Source organism: Dysidea avara, chromosome 4 (genome assembly GCF_963678975.1).
Source record: "Dysidea avara chromosome 4, odDysAvar1.4, whole genome shotgun sequence".
Taxonomy (NCBI): domain Eukaryota; kingdom Metazoa; phylum Porifera; class Demospongiae; order Dictyoceratida; family Dysideidae; genus Dysidea; species Dysidea avara.
In genome coordinates this window covers 9339089-9359569 of record NC_089275.1, presented here as the reverse complement: position 1 = coordinate 9359569, position 20481 = coordinate 9339089, and the positions used below count along the sequence as shown (strand labels likewise).

General features: G+C 36.3%; 3 long non-coding RNA genes across 3 annotated transcripts; 1 reads left to right on the top strand and 2 right to left on the bottom strand.

The window, feature by feature from the left end:
• Positions 1-3432: 3432 nt before the first annotated feature.
• Positions 3433-9977, bottom strand: LOC136253106 (uncharacterized). Its single transcript, XR_010699958.1, has 2 exons — positions 9870-9977; positions 3433-3695 (listed from the first exon to the last, which is right to left on the bottom strand). It is a non-coding gene; the product is annotated as an uncharacterized lncRNA (long non-coding RNA).
• Positions 9978-15716: 5739 nt separating this feature from the next.
• LOC136254714 (uncharacterized) lies at positions 15717-19513 on the bottom strand. The gene is made up of 3 exons (XR_010700699.1): positions 19411-19513; positions 19260-19353; positions 15717-15906 (listed from the first exon to the last, which is right to left on the bottom strand). It is a non-coding gene; the product is annotated as an uncharacterized lncRNA (long non-coding RNA).
• A 198-nt stretch (positions 19514-19711) lies between these two features.
• On the top strand, positions 19712-20071 carry LOC136254713 (uncharacterized). Its single transcript, XR_010700698.1, has 2 exons — positions 19712-19872; positions 19933-20071. It is a non-coding gene; the product is annotated as an uncharacterized lncRNA (long non-coding RNA).
• Positions 20072-20481: the final 410 nt, after the last annotated feature.

Sequence of the window (20481 nt, the reverse complement as noted above, 5' to 3'; positions counted from 1 at the left end):
AGTCTCATATTACCATGATAATAAATATGTAGTGTATGCATAGCCTTTCAAACGAGTCAATTACAAATTACACACCTCTGCTGTTCACACCTTTTACTGTCATCACGACACTGATCATCTCATTGGCTATATAGCTATTTCTCTTGAACCTTTGTCTCAGATAGCTCTCTCAGTGAACATATTACTGCTATGTACTCCTAAATGGTTTTTACAATCATAATGATTAGCATACTTAAGTATTCTTGTAATAGATGATTTGTAACCTGGAAAACCACAATCAAGTATTACTGGTGACATATAGGTTTTAAATACATTTTGAAACCACTATATTACTGGAGATTTGGTTTTCAGCCAGAAGGACAGAACTTCAGCTGAATTCTCGAACTCCATGGAAGCTTTTAGTAAGCCAACAGCAGACGCATTCCTCCATTTTACCATTCAAAACAACAATCCTTCCCTTTCAGCGAATTACAAATAGGCTAGATGTGTTTAATACTCTTGCACAGCCTCACTTAGTTATTTTTCATTCGTATTTGTAATAAGTTTTCGGTTAATTTTTTGAATAAACATGTATCGCCATAATTAATAGCTAGACTTAGTATCAATGACAGTGTCAAAACTGAACCACAACTTGTTAAATATTAACACTGTCACAACTTACAAGAAGTTGTACCATTCTTTTATAGTCCGGTATAAGGCTGGACTACACTATATGCTCACCAGCTACATACAAAACTTGTGGACAGGAAAGCATAAACTTTTTATGGTCATAAGTGATCTATTTTCTGTATCATACGCTACTATTGCAGACTGTAAGCTAACGCACATGTATGACTCCAAACCCACAAGTATTGTCCCAGATATTCTAATAGCTGTCTGACTGTACTGCGATATGCTATGGGTAAGTTGTGTGACATTCATAACAAGCCCCTGTGTAGCTAGTTAATTTACTTGACCACTTGTGTTACATAAATCAAGATATTCAAACTGTAGCACAGCATTTTACAGGATGTCCATCTATGGTTAGCATACCATTCCATATAAGTAAACAGATAATTGTTGGTTTGTAACCTGATACTATGGAGAACCACAATCAAACATTACTGGTGACAGTAAGGTTTTAAATACATTTTGAAACCACTATATTATTGGAGGCTTAGTCAGGCTGTTACTTCGTATTACTTGAATTCTTGTGAACCCAAAACTACTTCAGCAACAGCCGATGCAGTCCTCCATTTTGCCCTTTATACTACTATGGATTCTGGACAACCCAAAAGGTTGGTTCCAGTATCAGTGGCTTGTACACCCCTTAGGACACTTCTTTACAAAGGGCAATAATAAATTCCCCCAGGGATGTCCTAAAGTGTACATGAAATACAATGGTTAAAAGAGCTGGGCACCTTTATAGCTTGTCAATAATGAAAAAAATCTGGCCCTGACCCAGTGCTGACCCAATCCCCAGAAACATAGTGCAGTCTATACATCCACTAAAGGAGCTACAACCACAATATTTTTTAAATTTCTCTTTTAAACCCAGTGTTGCCTGTATGGGGGTGTTGGAAACTATAATTTAAGTACTTAGCTATGTAGTTATATAAATTCACACATCACAGCCACTAATTAGAACTGATACCTCAAAACATTTGATAGCTACTTGTCCTGTTAAAATAAGTCTTTATGAGCCATTGAAGTTTTCACCACCATATAATTATTTTCTATGGGAAAGTGTATGCCAATACGTGTACAGCCTTTTACAATTTAAACTTGTTTTGGACCAGAGTCAATTGCAATACAAATTGCATACCTCAGCTGTTCACACCTTTACTGTCATCACAAACACCATCTAGTTGGCTGAAAAGCTAACATATTACTGTACATGTACTCCTAAATGGTTTTCACAATCATAATGATTAGCATACCTAAGTGTATACATTTGTAATGGATGATTTTGAAACCTGATACTGTAGAAAACCACAATCAAATATTACTGGTGACATATAGGTAAGTACATTTTGAAACCATTATATTACTGGACACTTAGTACTTCGGAACTTGCTTTGGTCTTCAGCCAGAAGGACATACCTTCAGCTGAATTCTCAAATTCCATGGAAGCTTTTAGCAAGCCAACAGCAGACGCAGTCCTCCATTTTACCATTCAACACAATGATCCTTCCCTTTCAGCAAATAGCCTAGATGTACGTAATACTCTTGCCAAGAGTTCATAATAATTTTATGAACTATTGCACAGCCTTAGTCAGTTTTTCTTTTTTGTAATAAGCTTTCAATTAATTTTGTGAATTAACACGTATAGCCATAATAATTACAATAGCTAGACTTGTACATGTGATACAGTAGCAACAAGTCAGTGCACAGGGCTATATAAGACAAGGTTTTGATTGGTAGCCTTAGCTGTATCAATGGGGTTAAATAAAAGTGTCAAAACTGAACCACAACTTCTTAAATATTAACACTGTCACAACTTACAAGTAGTTGTATCATAGTCCAGTATAAGGCTGGACTACACTGCACAAGCATGCAGCCAGGCTACCTACCTTGCATGCTACTACACTGAGCCGTGCAACCATTCCCACTTTCGTCTCATAATCAGAGAGGGTCATCAAAGGCAAAGCCCAACTCACCACACGATTTCACTTATGTTGAATCCCTTCAAACAAACTTGCAGCATGTAGAAAGTGTGTTAAGATGTGTGTAGTCTAGATGTCTAGAAGTGTTTCACAACCAATCACAATGGTTAGCATACCATTCCATATATAGTGTACATATATTAGATGGTTTGTAACCTGATATTGTGGAAAACCACAATCAAATATTACTGGTGACAGTAAGGTTTTTAATACATTTTGAAACCACTATATTGCTGGAGGCTTAGTCAGGCTGTTACTTCGAAAATTCAGTTGATTTCACCTTTGGGTTCCCAGCAGCAGCCGATGCAGTCCTCCATTTTGTAAGAGCAAATAGCACTAATAGGTATATGCACCATAAAAAAAAACAAAAAACAGCTATATATGTGATCTAGATTGCTCAGTATAAGTACTTTCGTCTCACAAGTTGCATGTGTGTAGTCTACAGGTCTGGGTACAACAAAATGTTTTTACAACCTATCACTGTGGTTCGCATACCATTCCATATACTGTATGTAACCTGATATTGTGGAAAACCACAATCAAATATTACTGGTGACATATAGGTTTTAAGTACATTTTGAAACCACTATATTACTGGAGGCTTAGTCAGGCTGTTACTTCGTAACTTTCTCAGCGGAAAACCGAAAACTCACAAACTGACAGCAGACGCAGTCCTCCATTTTGCTATTCAAAACAATGAATCCCTTTTCTGATAAGGCTGTTTATATTCCTTGGTTGTCAAACTACTAAAGCTAATGTTAACTTATAAAATTAGACAAGATCAATGTATAGAGATCTGAGTTGCAAAAGTAGGAAATTTACAATCTATACATTGTAGCTAATGTATGCAATATGTACAGCAATTCCATACAAAAAGTGGTGAATTTGATTCATACAAAAATGACAAGTTCAGGAGAGACAAAAATACTACTATACACACATAGTTACAAACACACAGCTACACACACACAATTTTAAAAATCTTCAAACACAAAATACAGATTGTCATGGAAACTACATAGTTACTGCAGTAGACTGTCTACTTCCACCCTAAGGGAAAGCAAACACACAACATATTATGCAGTACTTGTCTACCTGTACAACACACTGGTAAAAATTATACACCGTCCTAACCTGAGTGTTGATTGACAAATTAGTAATGAGATCAAAAGAATGCTTACTCATTTACATGTATGGTTAGTCTTGTACAGCAAATCTATTTCCTATTATTAATTAGGCTCACCCAAGAAATCCCTGACCCAGTGAAAAGAAGCAGCTGGTTATACAACATTAAATTATGGCATACACAATGAGAATTTCACCTGCACCGGTGAAAAATCATTATAGTTAACAAATGTCGGGTTTGACAACAGTGCATTGGCATCATTGTGGATGCCAGTAAATCATTACATAACTACAATTGTATGTGCTTATATGGCAGGACTCAGGCTTGTACATTAATAGCTAGCCAGGTGAGATATAGTCTAACACGTTTTCCAGCAGGCATGGCACTGATGGCAGATGATGAAATAGACACCCTGTGACAACCGCCATGTGGTGAATAGTGATATTGACAATGATGTTAAGCTATCCAACCATTCACCTGGGTTGTTGTAAGTATCATGTAAAGTACGTAGCTATGTTTTGCTATCTTTTCACTGCAGTAGGAGTGCAATGTACGCACATTAATTTTGCCCACTACTTTACTACATCACACATTTAAGTGAAGTCATGTTTATAAATTGTTTTTATCGTTTTGCTGTGTAAACAATGCTGTCCTTTTAAACAAACCATCTGGACAGCTATGTATGTACACCTCTGTACTTGGTAAACACAAGGGGACAACTAAGGATATAGATACACATGTATTGGGGTTTCCATTTTAGCAAGAATACATAATGGGGAGGGAGAGTGTCAAACTGCACTTTATGCTGTGAAAAATGAGCCTGTAAAGTCCTATGGCATTGTTCAAATGACTCTGTGATTTGTGCTGATTGGTGACTACTAAATTTAGTGCAATGTACGTGAGCATACACTGTGAAGAAACTGAAGCTATTGAGTGAAAGAACAATGCACTTGAGAAAAGTATGGCACATCACACAGGGGAACTTGGTACAAAGAGAAAGGCACAGGCAGCTAACCTGGAAAGCAAACATCACCATGAACATTGACACTGCCTTGGATCATAGATAATAGGATGAATTTAGTTCCCACGTGTGCTGTACTTTTGTGTGGTCCTACAGCATTACCATTTAAGGTAATCACCATCCTCATATTCTTATTGTCACACAACATGTCATGTCCTTGTATCAACAGTTTACCCAGGAGTGGTCCACACTTCCTGTGTCATTATGATAATGTGCATGTATATGTTGGCCCACATTTCCCTACCAATAGTTGAAATGATCAATAGGGAAAGGTGGACAGTACTTGAAATAATGGTTGGGTCATCTGACATTTTCTGACCAAAATTTGTCCAAGTGTGGTCAGACACAATGTCCAGTCAAAATGTACTCACAATTGGTAGAAAATTCACCAGACAAAAAATGCACATGAGACTTTTAGGTAAAAGATAGAGTAGTCAATGTCTGAGTAAATTTTACAAATGTCTGATCATATTCAGATGCTATGTCTGAGCAGTTTGTCTCTGCTTATTTCAAACACTGGTATGTGGGGGAGTAGTCCTCCAGATATTGTAAATATCATTTTACTGGCTGTAGTAGATCCATGAATTGATCTTATTACAATAAAAACTTCCATAAAGGATGTTGTTGCCAATTGAATAAAAACTTTCCCTGTAGCTTGCCCTATAATGTGTTTATAAGGGACTTACTGGTATAACGTCATGAGCTGTATAGCTGCATAAAAGTCTTCAAACAATTATGTCAATTTATGTAATCAAATCCTCATTTATATGTTTACTCCATTTGAAATTCTCTCCTATTTAAATTTACCATTTAAGAGATTGAAGCTGCTATAAATGGAAGCACTTAAATGGTGATTTAACAAAGTCAATTTTATTGGTGATTTTTTTCACTAAAAACCTTTTTTTTTGATTTTCCTATCCCATTATTTGTTTTAATGTGAGCACTTTTTGAGCCACTAAATAGCTATATATAGGCTTATAGTCAGCCAAGCTGTTACTTCATATAATGTTTCTGCACTAGGGAAGGGAAAAAACCTTCTGCGGCAACAGTAGATGCCATCCTCCATTTCACTAAAATTGATATTGGTCACCGGCTACGTGCACGTGCTTTTCTGTATAGTATGCTACCTTAATGTGAAATTAAGTTGTGTGACGTTCACAACAAGCTACTGTAATACAACAGTGGATTAAAAATGATTTCCGCACTTGTGTCACATGACTCACATCAGTAAATTCAATATATTCATTAATGATGTCCTGTATGATAGTTTCTATCATAAAACTAGTTGAATACATTTCATTGATCACAACAGTTGTTACTGAACTTATTGAAATTCACTACCCATCCTGTGGTGTACATTGTATATACACCTGATTCGTTTTCACAACAATCACAATGGTTATAGTATACCATTCCATATATAGTGTACGTATAATAGATGATTTATGGCAATACCACAATCAAACATTACTGGTGCAAAACAACTATTTAATAAAAATTATAGGTAAGGTAACTAGTATTATAGGTATAGGTACAGTGTATAAAGTAACTAATTATAAGGTAATATTAGTAACAGCCAACGTAGTCCTCCATTTTACCCCACTTCAACTGTGTGGAATGTGAAAAAAATCCCTGGCCAGGTGGTGACCCAAGTAACATGAGATTTACCCATTCACCAAGGAAGCTACACAATTTATTTCCTCTGTAAACTGAGTGTTGGCAGCTATAATTAATTTTACATAGCTGCATGATAGTTCTATAATACATTCACACATCACAGCCATGGATACCTCGAAAACATTTAGTAGCTACTTTACCAGGTAAAAATGTTTTTAAAATCTTACATTAATTTATGTATGACCCATGGTATCACCATAATATTATGGGAAACCAAATTGCAGTGTATGCACTCCAATACAGCCTTTCAAACTGGTTATCAAATTGTGATGAGATTTGCAAAATACCACACACATCAGTTCACCATAATTATTGACAACTCATAACTCCAGACTGGAAAAGGTTACTGACTTGAAATTTGGTCAGTAGTGACTGAGCACCAACATAGCTTGAGTTGTTTTCAGGTTAATATGTTTCTTGAACCCTGGGGTATTGTCTTCCAAGTTCATAGAATTGGAAGATCCATTTTTGCATATCTGGTCGCAATTACAAATTACACACCTAGTTGGTTGAAAAGTTATCGATTTCTTTTCTCAGATGGCTATCAGTAAACATTTTATTACTGTCATGTATGGCTAAAAATGGTTTTACAGTCACAATGATTAGCATACCTAAGTGTACTTGTAATAGATGATTTGTAACCTGGAAACCACAATTAAATATTACTAGTGACATATAGGTTATTGAAACTACTGTATTATTGGAGGCTTAGTCAGGCTGTTACTTCAAACTTTCTTTGGTTTTCAGCCAGAAGAACAGAACTTTAGCTGCTTTAATCTTTTACCAATTGCAAGCTAACAGCAGATGCAGTCCTCTATTTTGCCATTCAAAACAATGACGGATCCTTCCTTCAACGATAAGCTAGTTATAATGCTCTTGCACAGCCTCTCTTTTTCATTCGTGTTTCTAAAAAACTTGTTTGATTTGTAAATTAACGTATGTATAATCATATATAGCTAGACTTGTACATGTGCAACAAGTTAGTGTACATGCTATAAGACATGCTTTTGAATGGCGGTGCCCTTAGCTGTATCAATGGGGGTCAAAAAAGAAACACATGTCAATATTAACACTGTCATACCTTACGACAAGTGGTATTGTTCTTTTATAGTCCAGCAAAGGACCAGCATAAGACTGGGCTACACTACACAAGCATGGAGCTACCTGCCTTTCATACTACTTCACTAAGGCAACTATTCCTACTACAGTGAAACCTCTACAATCCAATGCTCATTGGGATAAGACAATTGTGTTGGATTAGCAAGGACATCGGATTATTGAGGTATATTATTACATAAAAAGTCTTTTCAAAACAATGTCAGATTATAGAGGTATAGTGAATTACAGAGGTGTCAGATTAGAGAGGTTTCGTTCAGTGTACAATCTCATAATCAGAGAGGGGTTGTGGCTCCATCATCAAACCTGAACTCACTACACAATAATTATTTCACTTTTGTCTTGCAGCACATAGAAATGTGTTAAGACTACATCTCTGAAAGTGCTTTCACAACCAATCAGAATGGTTAGCATATCATTCCGTATAGGACTCAGGGGCGGATCCAGGAGTTGGCAAGGGGAGGGGCACAAACAGGCTAAGTTGTAAATGGTTTGGGGAGAGCCAGATTCTCTACAGACTCTAGTTCAGTATTGCATTTTTGGAGCAGCAAATAATCACCTCTTAGCAGTGAAGTCTTAAAAGCTGTTTAAAAGGTTCTGAATGTCTTAAACAACTGCAACACGATAATTATTTTTAGAGGCGCTTAGTACTACAAAGGTGCTGGGTGACAATTTCACAGCTAGTTTGAGTTCGGTTCACTTTGGTTTCAGGTGAATTTGTAATAAATGCTAGTAAAATGTGCATATTTCCATGAGTTTCTTGGCCTGACAAAGTTTAGTAGCTATTTTAATCAGAAGTATGACTGGCTCCTCCACAAGGTGAGGAATGGGGGGGGCATTTGCCCCAAATGCCCCATCCTGGATCCGCCATTGGGACTAGATGAATAAAAAATTGAGGAAACTCTGAAAAAAGCCATGAAACAAGAAGGGATCGCTGGGGTGGTAATGTAAACCATAAATCCCTATTATGACTCTCTGTCATAAATCTTTAGTTATATGTTCTGTCATTTTGAAATGAGTCAAAATAGGGATTTGTGGTTTAAATTACCATCTCAGCGATCCCTTCTTGTTTCATGGCTTTTTTCAGAGATCCCTATTCTCCCTCTTAAAATTTTCAATTTTTGTTCATCTAGTTTATGTACTTTTTATTAATCCAGTGATGGATTATGGATTTCTAATGGTGGTGAATGGTGTAATTTGCATTCTGCATAGTAATGCCGTCAAGGTTTCAGTACACACATGAAACTGATCAAATTGCAATGTGCATACAGACTGAGAGTCTCCAAATATGAGGTATAATTTACATTACTGGTGCCTTTAATAGCTGTCAAATTCAGTGCAAGGATTGTTGTTATACACTACTTGACTGCATTATTAGAGTATTTATGCGACTGCTCTATTCAGTACAGTATTTAATCTGGATAACCCGCCCACGTACAATAATCACGGAGCGAAAAAGCACCTTGCAACAAAGTCTTCAGCACAGATTAAGCTTCCTGACCTATGTTGAAGACAGATTCTATTAGTCACAAGCAGCGCACACCAAAAAACTTAACCCTTACTGAAATGTTGTATGGCTTCTCGTGCGTAATGGCGTTTTGGCAGGACGAAATGGCCCTACATGTCTGAAAGCAAATCATTCCATATAGGATACACACATTAGAATAGATGATTTGTCATTTTGTAACCTGATATTGTGGAAACCACAATCAAATACTACTGGCGACAGTAAGGTTTTAAACTGATACATTTTGAAACCTCTGTGCTACCGGAGACTTAGTCAGGCTGTTACTTCGTACTATTTGAATTCAAGGTGAACCCAAAACTACTTCAGCAACAGTCGATGCAGTCCTCCATTTTGCCTTTTGTATACTATTAAGACGGACACCATGCATGGGACTTAATTTTTGTCCTTTGTAAAGAACTGTCCTCATGCATTTAAGTGTACAAGCCACTGATACTGGAACAGATCTTTTATAAATTGGGTTGTCCAGAATTTAGGGATATCCTTATAAGAGGAACTATACTATACATGAAACACATACAACGGTTTAAAGTACTGGAAACCTTTATAGCTTGCAGCTAATCCATCAGTCTCCCACTAGGGAAAGGCTGTATAGTCAGAAAAATATAATATATAAAATCATGTGGAATGTGGAAAATATCCCGCTGACTTGATCCCCACACATCCACCAAAGGGGCTACAACTACAGTCTATTTTAAACCCATTGTTGGCTGTATAACTTATGTACGTAGCTACCTAACTTAGCTTACTACAACTTACGGATTCCGGCACATCACAGCCAGTAATTAGAACTGATCAAAAACATTTAACAGCTACTTGACCTGTTAAAATGTTTTAAGTCTGACATTAAACTCTTATTAAGTCCTTTTATTATGACCCATTACTATATTTCCTATGGGAAAGCAAATTGCAGTATATGCAGTCAATTATTGCAGACCTCAGCTGTTTACTATCATCACAAACATCATCTAGTTGGCCCAAAAAGCTAGCTATTTCTCTTGTGCCTTTTCTCGGATAGTTATCATTGAACATATTTACTGTATGCCTCAAATGGTTTACCTAAATGTACCTGTAATAGATGGTTTGTAACCTGAGAACCACAATTAAATATTACTAGTGACTATTTTTAAACACATTTTGAAACCACTATATTACTGGAGGCTTACTGAGTCAGGCTGTTACTTCGAAACTTTCTTTGGTTTTCAGCCAGAAAGACAGAACTTCAGCTCAATTCTCGGATTCCATGGTAGCTTTTAGCAAGCCAACAGCAGATGCAGTCCTCCATTTTACCATTCAAAACAACAATCCTTCCCTTTCAGCAAATAGGCTAGATGTAATACTCTGGCACAGCCTCACTCAGTTTTTCTTTTCATTTAAACTTGATTAACATATGTATAGCCATATAGGTAGATTTGTACATATGCAATGACTCAGTGTACAGGGCTATATAAGACATACTTTTGAATGGTATCAATGGGGTAAATGAGTGTCAAAAACTGAAACACACATCAATGTTAACACTGTCATAACTTGGAAGAAATTGTATCATTCTTATAGTCCCGGCAGTACAGGGCTGGACTACACCACATGAGCATGGAGCAGCTACCTGCCTTGCACACCACTTACTATCACTATCATAATTTTTATAATCAGAGAGGCCCATCCTATCAAAGCCCAATTCACTACATGTTTTCACTTTTGTTAAATTCCCTCTTCAGCCTGTACTAAGCGTCAACATGTGTGTAGTCTAGATGTCTAGAAGTGTTTTCACAACCAATCACAGTGGTTAGCATACCATTCCTTATAGGGTATGTATAATAGATGATTTGTAACCTAATACTATGGAAAACCACAATCAAATATTACTGGTGACAATAAGGTTTTAAATACATTTCGATACCAATATATTATACTGGAGGCTTAGTCAGGCTGTTACTTCGAACCATGTTTCTGCATAAAGCTGCCCAGGCAACAGTAGATGCTGTCCTCCATTTTGTTACATACAAATCTTATCAGATCACACAAGTGTGTCATACCTCCCTCTGTACTATTCCTTAATAAATCATTTGTATATTGAAATAATGCACACTGTGCTATTAGTTATGTACTTTACCTTATAGTTTGTAATAATACTTATAATTAAAATTATTTTGTAATTCATCAATTATCTTGTATTACATACATTGCTATGTGCTGCTAAGGAAGTGTAACGTAGCTTGTAACCACAAATTATGTGCAGAACTATCTTCTTAACTGTTTTACAATTTTCATTTTATATTTCCTTATGCAAATTTTCTAGACAAAGCCTCAAGGCTACTCTTTATTAACATGCATACAAAGTGGACATGCACCATTTCAACTCAAAGACTATACTATTCCTAGTAGCTTCCTACATTGTTTTTCAGTCATTAAAAAGTGATTCGATTGACAAGCCACATTGCCTTCAAGTGGGTGTGTGGACATACATACATACACACAGATCAGATTCTTTCTAGTATGCACCCATACTGTGATTTAATAAAAATTATATTATTTCAGCTGTACTGTACACGACTGTTTTATTAGAGTACACATGACTGCTCTATTAGAGTATCTTGATCTTTATAACTGCAAGAGCAAAAGACCTTCTGAATAAACATTTCCCTCCCCTTTGTTACTGCACCTAATATACTGCTTGTATAATGTTTAGGAGTCTATAGCCATATAAGCTACTTTTTTAAAGAGATCGTGTTATTAAAATTAATTAATTTTTTTCTGGGGGGGAGGGGGATTGCAAAAGCACTGACATCACATTCATGAAAATTCACTTGTCATGGCCTGAACTAAACTCATAATTATTTTTGTCTGTATAATTTCTAAAATGGGAACCCCGGCCCAATACGTACATGTGTATCTGTATCCTTAATTGTCCCCTCGTGTCTACTAAGTACAGACATATTATATAGCCGTCCAGATGTTTCACTTAAAGGGACAGTATTGTTAAAAGTTTATGAATGCAACATTACTTAAAAGCATAAACCAATGGGCAAACATGCTTCTATCTTGTACTCCTACTGCTGTGAACAGTACAGTGAGACACAGCTGTATGAAATTAAAGCTACACATTACAACCTATGCATCACAACCAGGTGAATGGTTGGAGAATTTAATACTATCGTGATAATCGTCATATTATCAAAGCACTAGTTAAACAGGGTGCCTGTTTAATCATCTGCCACGTATGCTGTCATGTGTTAGACTATATCTCACCTGGCTAACTACGTATCAATCAGTGAAATAATCCACAATTGAATGGCTGCAATACCAATGCACTGCTGACATTTGTTGACTACAACAAATTTTTTCCTTGGTGTTCATGAACATCTGACACATTTTCATTGAGCATGTCATAGCTAATACTAAATTAAACATTGTATATAATCAGCTGCTTCTTTTCACTGGGTCAGGGGTTTCTTTTTTTTGAGAGGGGAAACTCCATTATGAAAGAAAACTAACCAAACATTTTTTGATGATGTTGTATACTTTAATTTGCCAATCAACACTCAAATTAAGGTGGTATACATAATTCGTAATTCTTTATCAGTGTGTTGTACAAGTAATGTATAACATTCTGTGTGTTTGTTTTCCCTTAAGGTGGAAGTAGGCAATATACTGCAGTAACTATGTAGTTTCCATGACAATTTGTATTTTGTGTTGGAAGATTTTTAAAATTGTGTGTATGTGGCTATACGTATGTTTGTGAGTATTGTGTATTGTAGTGTTTTATCTTCCCTGAGCTTGTCGTTTCTTGTATGAATCAAAATTCACCACTTTTTGTATGGAATCGCTGTACATACATTAGTTACAATATGTACATAGATTGTAGTATTAATGGCGTATTGGAAATTTCCCATAATTTTAGCTAATTTTGTGTAGTGAATCAATTCAGCCTAATTGATCTCTACACATTCTTCTTTCCAATAAAACTAAAGAAACATTTACGCATTGGCAATTTGTACTTCACTGATCTAATTTACAGGTCACTAAAATATAACTTTTATTAACAGTTTTACAAGCAAGGAATACAAATCAGCCTTATTAGGAAAAAGAGTATTGTTTTGAATAGCAAAATGGAGGACTGCATCTGCTGTCAGTTTGTGAGTTTTCAATTTTCTGCTAAGAAAGTTACGAAGTAACAGCCTGACTAAGCCTCCAGAAATATAGTGGTTTCAAAATGTACTTAAAACCTATATGTTACCAGTAATATTTGATTGTGGTTTTCCACACTGAATATCAGGTTACATGCAGTATATGGAATGGCATGCTAATCACAGTGATAGGTTGTAAAAACATGTACTACAATATAGTAGAAGAGATTAGCCTTTCCTTTTTATTTTTTATACAATTGCACCTGTTTGTTTCTACTAGCATACTAACTAGCTCATAGCCTAGAAGTTTGGAGGAAGCTGCAATGAAATATTTAGCTCAGCATTGAGCTAAATATTTCATTAGCTGATGAACTAAATATTTCATAGCTGATGTTTGTACATGGCAGCTGTATTAAAAGCAGTAAATGCATGGTGAAGTAGAATACAGTTTCACATGAAGGCTAACCAGTGATGATGTGGTATCATTCAATAACATGACTAAGCCTGTGGTCTTGACTTGCTCAGTATAAGTACTTAAGTTGCATGTGTCACATGATGTGTGCAGTCTACAGGACTAGGTACGACAAAATGCAGTATAATACCTTTTCATGTACTGGACCATAAAAGTCAGTAATTTTGAAAAACTTATTTTACTATGTATAATGAGAACCTTTTTTTTTGATTCTTACTTATACCATTATTCATTTTGCTGTAACTGCATTTCGAACCACCAAATGGCTGTAGGCTTATACATGTAGTCAGCCAGGCTGTTACTTCATTATAATCTTTCTGCACTAGGGGAAGGAAAAACCTACCGCCACAGCTCAGTAGCAACAGCAGATGTTGTCCTCCATTTCACCGAATATTGCTCACTGGCCATGTGCAATGCTTGTGGACAGGAAAGAAGTTATGGCCATGGCCTGATTTATTTTCTGCATTGTATGCTACTTGGTATTGCAGAGTTTAATGTGGGTAAAATATGCTATGGGGTAAGTTTTATTTGTGATGTTCACAACAAAGTCCTGTAATGATTAAAATGGCTTCCGTACTTGTGTTACATAAATATTAATGATGTACCGTAAACTTTGATGTATGATATATAATTCCTTTGAAACTATCATGAAACGTCCCATTAAAACAATAATTATTAATGTCATTTCGGTCTTAGTCATTGATCATGATGACAATGTTGGTAACTATCTTAAGCAAATTACAACCCATCCTGTAGCATGCATTGTACACCTACTACAACCTAGAAGTGTTTTCACAACAATCACAATGGTTATAGCATACCATTCCATATATGGAGTGTAAATATAATAGACAATTTATGGTAATACCACAATCAAATGACTGGTGACAGTAAGGTTTTAAATACATTTTGAAACCTCTATAATACTGGAGGCTTAGTCAGGCTGTTACTTCATGATATCTAGTATTTTATTTGTATTTTTATAAGCAAGAGTATAGTAAGGTAACTAAATATAAGGTAAGAAAACAAGTAAAAAACAAAAAGAAATAAATTATAATAAAAATAATAAAAAAATAGTACTACCATCATAATCATGATGTACATAATAATCATAATCATGATTTGCATATCTGCTCAGCTTTTCTAACACTCCACTAAAAATTGTTATGTGTCAGTATTACAGTTGTTATCTTTTGTTGCCCACGTTCAAGTTACTAGTCTTTTACAGTTTTCTGAACTTCAACATTATCATGTTTGCTTTTGTTATCCATATTTTTGTCACGTCTAAGCACAGATAATGATAAGTAATCGCGATAGCATGATATATACTATACTATCAAGTTAATAGCTATCATGATAATCGATTGATTGCGACTTTTACTCAGTTCTATAAAAGATGGGGCTTATCCTTTGTAAAGAGGTGTCCTCAGTTAAAGGGTGAACAAGCTACTGATGCTGGGACCTATGTAACATGTCCATTATAAACTGGGTTGTCCAGAATTCAAGGATGTCCTAAAGAGAAGTTCTACTGTATGTCAAATACATTGGAAATCATGTGGGGTACCTCTATAGCTAGCAGCTATTCATATATAAATGCTAGGAACTGTGAGAAGGCTAAACCTGTTAAAATACAGAAAGTCAGAAACATGTAACTAAAACTGTGGAATGTGCATTCACACATTACAGCCACTGATACCTCAAAAACATTTAATAGCTATATATACTTTACCTGCTAAAATGTTTTTAAAATCTTACAGGCCTACAAAAATAATAGGACATGTGGGCACATAAAAATTTAACCACTTTTTCAAACTTTTATTGCCCATAACTTATTGTGCCATCATGCTGTAGCTTTGAAACTTTCCGCAGGTATTAAGCAGTTACAATGCAAGTTGCAGAATGCAAATATTTTATTCCCATATAGAGACATGCCCTGTTGTGTGTTTGTGCCCCACATTCCCTATCATCGCAGCTCCGGTCACATAATAATATATTATGATCCATTAATGGTATTACCATGATAATAAATATGCAATGTATGCACTCTGATACAGCCTTTCAAATGAGTCAATTACAAATTACACACCTCTGCTGTTCACACCTTTTACTGTCATCACGACACTGATCATTTCATTGGATTTCTCTTGCATCTTGTTTCAGATAGCTCTATCAGTGAACATAGTACTGCTATGTACTCCTAAATGGTTTTTACAATGATTAGCATGCATACTTAAGTGTTCTTGTAATAGATGATTTGTAACCTGAAAAACCACAATCAAATATTACTGGTGACAGTAAGGTTTTAAATACAGTTTAAAGCCTCTAAATTACTGGAGGCTTGGTCAGGCTGTTACTTCAAAACTTTTTTGGTTTTACGCCAGAAGGAAAGAACTTCAGCTAAAGTCTCGAATTCCATGAAAGCTTTTAGCAAGCCAACAGCAGATGTAGTCCTCCATTTTACCATTCAAAACAACAATCCTTCCCTTTCAGCAGATAGGCTATAGTATGTTCACGTTGAGCTGAATCCTCAAAAACATTTAATAACTCATGGATGCAATTACACATGATCTTGAAATTTGGCTCATTTGTAGTACTGCTTGACCCACTAAAAATATTTCAAAATCTTTTTGTTCAAATGTTTGACATAATAATTACAGCCAATCAAAATGTTTGCAAAACATTTCCTATGAGGAAGCCATATAAGTGCAGTGTCCATTACAGCCCTTTCCTGAACTTGTAACAGAACCAAACCGTACGTGTCTGTTGTTGACACTTTTGCTGTTACCAATAATCATCTGGTTGGCTGAAATGTTAACTGATGAGAAAAAATCCACTTTTAATTTTTAGCTGTTTCTCAGGATTCAGCTCAACGTGAACATACTATAGATGTATGTAACACTCTTACACAGCCTTACTCAGTTTTTCTTTTTCATTCATATTTCCAATAAACTTTCGATTAATTTTGTGAATTAACAAGTATAGCCATAATAAAATAGATAGACTTGTACACTGCAGTAGCAACAAGTCAGTGTACAGGACTATTATAAGAAATGCTTTTGATAGGTAGCCTTAGCTGTATCAATGGGGTTAAATGACAGTGTCAAAACTGAAACATAACATGTCAAATATTAACACTGTCACAACTTACAAGAAGTTGTACCATTCTTTTATAATCCAGCATAAGGCTGGACTATTATGCTCACCGGTTACATGCAAGACTTGTGGACAGGAAAGCATAAACTTTTTATGGTCAAAGTGATTTATTTTCTACATCATATGCAACTGTTGCAGACTGTAATGTGACCACTGTTGGTCAACACACATGTATACTGAACTCCAGGCTCACATCATACCAAAAGTATTGTCCCAGATATTCTAATAGCTGTCTGACTGTACTGTGATATGCTATGGGGTAAGTTGTGTGACATTCATAGCAAACCCCTGTGTAGCTAGCTAATTTACTTGACCACTTGTATTACATAAGTCAAGATATTCAAACTGTAGCACAGTATTTTACAGGATGTCCATCTACAATCATAATGGTTAGCATGTAACCTGATACTATGGAGAGCCACAATCAAGTATTACTGGTGACAGTAAGGTTTTAAATACATTTTGAAACCACTATATTACTGGAGGCTTAGTCAGGCTGTTACTTCGTATTATTTGAATTCCAATGAACCCAAAACTACTTCAGCAACAGCTGATGCAGTCCTCCATTTTGCCTTTTATACTATACTATGGGGAATTTATTATTGTCCTTTGTAAAGAAGTGTCCTCAAGCAGTTAAGGGGTGTACAAGCCACTGATACTGGAACTAACCTTTTATAAGCTGGGTTGTCCAGAATTCAGGGATGTCCTAAAGAGGAGTTCCGCTGTACATGAAATACAGTGGTTAAAAGAGCTGGGCACCTTTATAACTTATCAATAATGAAAAAACTGCTGACCCAGCCGGTGGTGACTTGATCCCTAGAAACATAGTGCAGTCTATGCATCCACCAAAGAAGCTACAACCACAATTTTTTTTAGAATTCCCCAGTGTCGCCTGTATGCAGTGGCGGATCCAGGATGGGGCATTTGGGGCAAATGCCCCCCCCCCCCCCCCCCCCTTCCTTCAAGAAATTGCATACAAGATCGAGATACTCTAATAGAGCAGTCAATTACTCTAATAAAGCAGTCGCAATGTTCATGAGGCAGTGTAGCTTACCTATGAAGCTATAAATAGGATTTTATTTTACATAACAGACGTGACATAGTTGGTAAGGATAACTAGCTATTATTGTCGTGACCTTTTTTTTTTTTTTTTTGGTCTTCAACTGTTTTTCAGCAAGTTTTTTTGGTCTTCAACTGTTTTTTAGAAAGGTGCCCCCCCTCTTTCCAAACTCTGGATCCGCCCCTGGTATGGGGGTGTTGGAAACTATAATATTTATGTACGTAGCTATGTAGTTATATAAATTCACACATCACAGCCACTAATTAGAACTGATACCTCAAAACATTTGATAGCTACTTGACCTGTTAAAATAAGTATTTATGATCCATTAGTTTTCACCACCATAATATAATTATTTTCTATGAGAAAGTGCATGCCAATACGTGTATAGCCTTAGTACTTTGGAACTTCCTTTGGTTTTCAGCCAGAAGGACATAACTTCAACTGAATTCTTGAATTTCATGGAAGCTTTTAGCAAAGCCAACAGCAGACACAGTCCTCCATTTTACCATTCAACACAATGATCCTTCCCTTATGTAATACTCTTGCCAAGAGTTCATAATAATTTTATGAACTCTTGCTCTTGCACAGCCTTACTCAGTTTTTCTTTTTTGTAATAACTTTTCAATTTATTTTGTGAATTAGCTACCAAGCATAGTCATAATATAATAGCTAGACTTGTACATGTGGTGCAGTAGCAACAAGTCAGTGCACAGGGCTATATAAGACAAGGTTTTGTTTGGTAGCCTTAGCTGTATCAATGGGGTTAAGTGACAGTGTCAAAACTGAACCACAACTTCTTAAATATTAACACTGTCACAACTTACAAGAAGTTGTATCATAGTCAGGGGCGGATCCAGAGTTTGGAAAGAGGGGGGGCACTTTTCTGAAAAACAGTTGAAGACCAAAAAAACTTGCTGAAAACCAGTTGAAGACCAAAAAAAAAAAAAAAAAAAAGGTCACGACAATAATAGCTAGTTATCCTTACCAACTATATCACGTCTGTTATGTAAAATAAAATCCTATTTATAGCTTCATAGGTAAGCTACACTGCCTCATGAACATTGTGACTGCTTTATTAGAGTAATTGACTGCTCTATTAGAGTATCTCGATCTTGTATGCAATTTCTTGAAGGGGGGGGGGGGGGGGGGGGGGGGAATTGGCCCCAAATGCCCCATCCTGGATCCGCCACTGATAGTCCAGTATAAGGCTGGACTACACTGCACAAGCATGCAGCCAGGCTACCTGCCTTGCATGCTACTACACTGAGCCGGGCAACTATTCCCACTTTTGTCTCATAATCAGAGAGGGTCATCAAAGGCAAAGCCCAACTCACCACACAATTTCACTTTTGTTGAATCCCTTCAAACAAACAGAAACTGGATAGTTATAAAAACCGGAATTGAAACGAAACGAAATCAGCCTACAGTCTAGTGGAGGACAATCACAATATTATGCACAGTTACACTATTATATGCACGCACTACCTCTGCATCAAGCAAGACTCCAGGTGGAAGATTTCTTTGCACGGCGCTTATCGATTAGAGATATTAAACGCCTGCTCCTATCCGAGGGTCTGGGGGCTCTACAATAGAAAAGTTCTGTGCTTGGGTAGGTGAGCGTTGATTGTTCCTTGACCGCTTTCATAAGAGGAGTGAATAGCAATAACTACTTGATCATTACAAACCGTTTACGGTAATGATTGGCTGCAGTGGGTTGACGAGTCTGAATCCATGCCTTTAAGAGAGGGATGAAGCCATCTGTGGCTATTATGACACATCTCTTATGTAAGTGGTCAAGGGACAATCAACGCTCACCTACCCAAGCACAGAACGTTTCTATTGTAGAGTCCCCAGACCCTCGGGTAGGAGCAGGCGTTTAATATCTCTAATCGATAAGCGCCGTGCAGAGAAATCTTCCACCTGGAGTCTTGCTTGATGCATAAACAGGTAGTGCGTGCATATATTATAGTGTAAACTGTGCATAATATAGTGATTGTCCTCCACTAGACTGTAGGCTGATTTCGTTTCGTTTCTATAACTATCCAAACAAACTTGCAGCATGTAGAAAGTGTGTTAAGATGTGTGTAGTCTAGATGTCTAGAAGTGTTTTCACAACCAATCACAATGGTTAGCATACCATTCCATATATAGTGTACGTATAATAGATGGTTTGTAATCTGATATTGTGGAAAACCACAATCAAATATTACTAGTGACAATAAGGTTTTAAATACATTTTGAAACCACTATATTGCTGGAGGCTTAGTCAGGCTGTTACTTCGAATACTCATTTGATTTCGCCCGGAACCAAAGAACCCAGCAGCAGCCGATGCAGTCCTCCATTTTGCAAGAGCAAATAGTACTAATGGATATATACAGTGTAAAAAAATAGCTATATATGTGTCCTCCATTTTGCAAGAGGAAATAACACTAATGGATATATACAGTGTAAAAAAATAGCTATATGTGATCTAGAATTTTTGTCCATACAAAGTTCTACAACCACCATGATGGCTACACAATGCTTTATCGCTCCTTATGGCAAATTTGATTAAC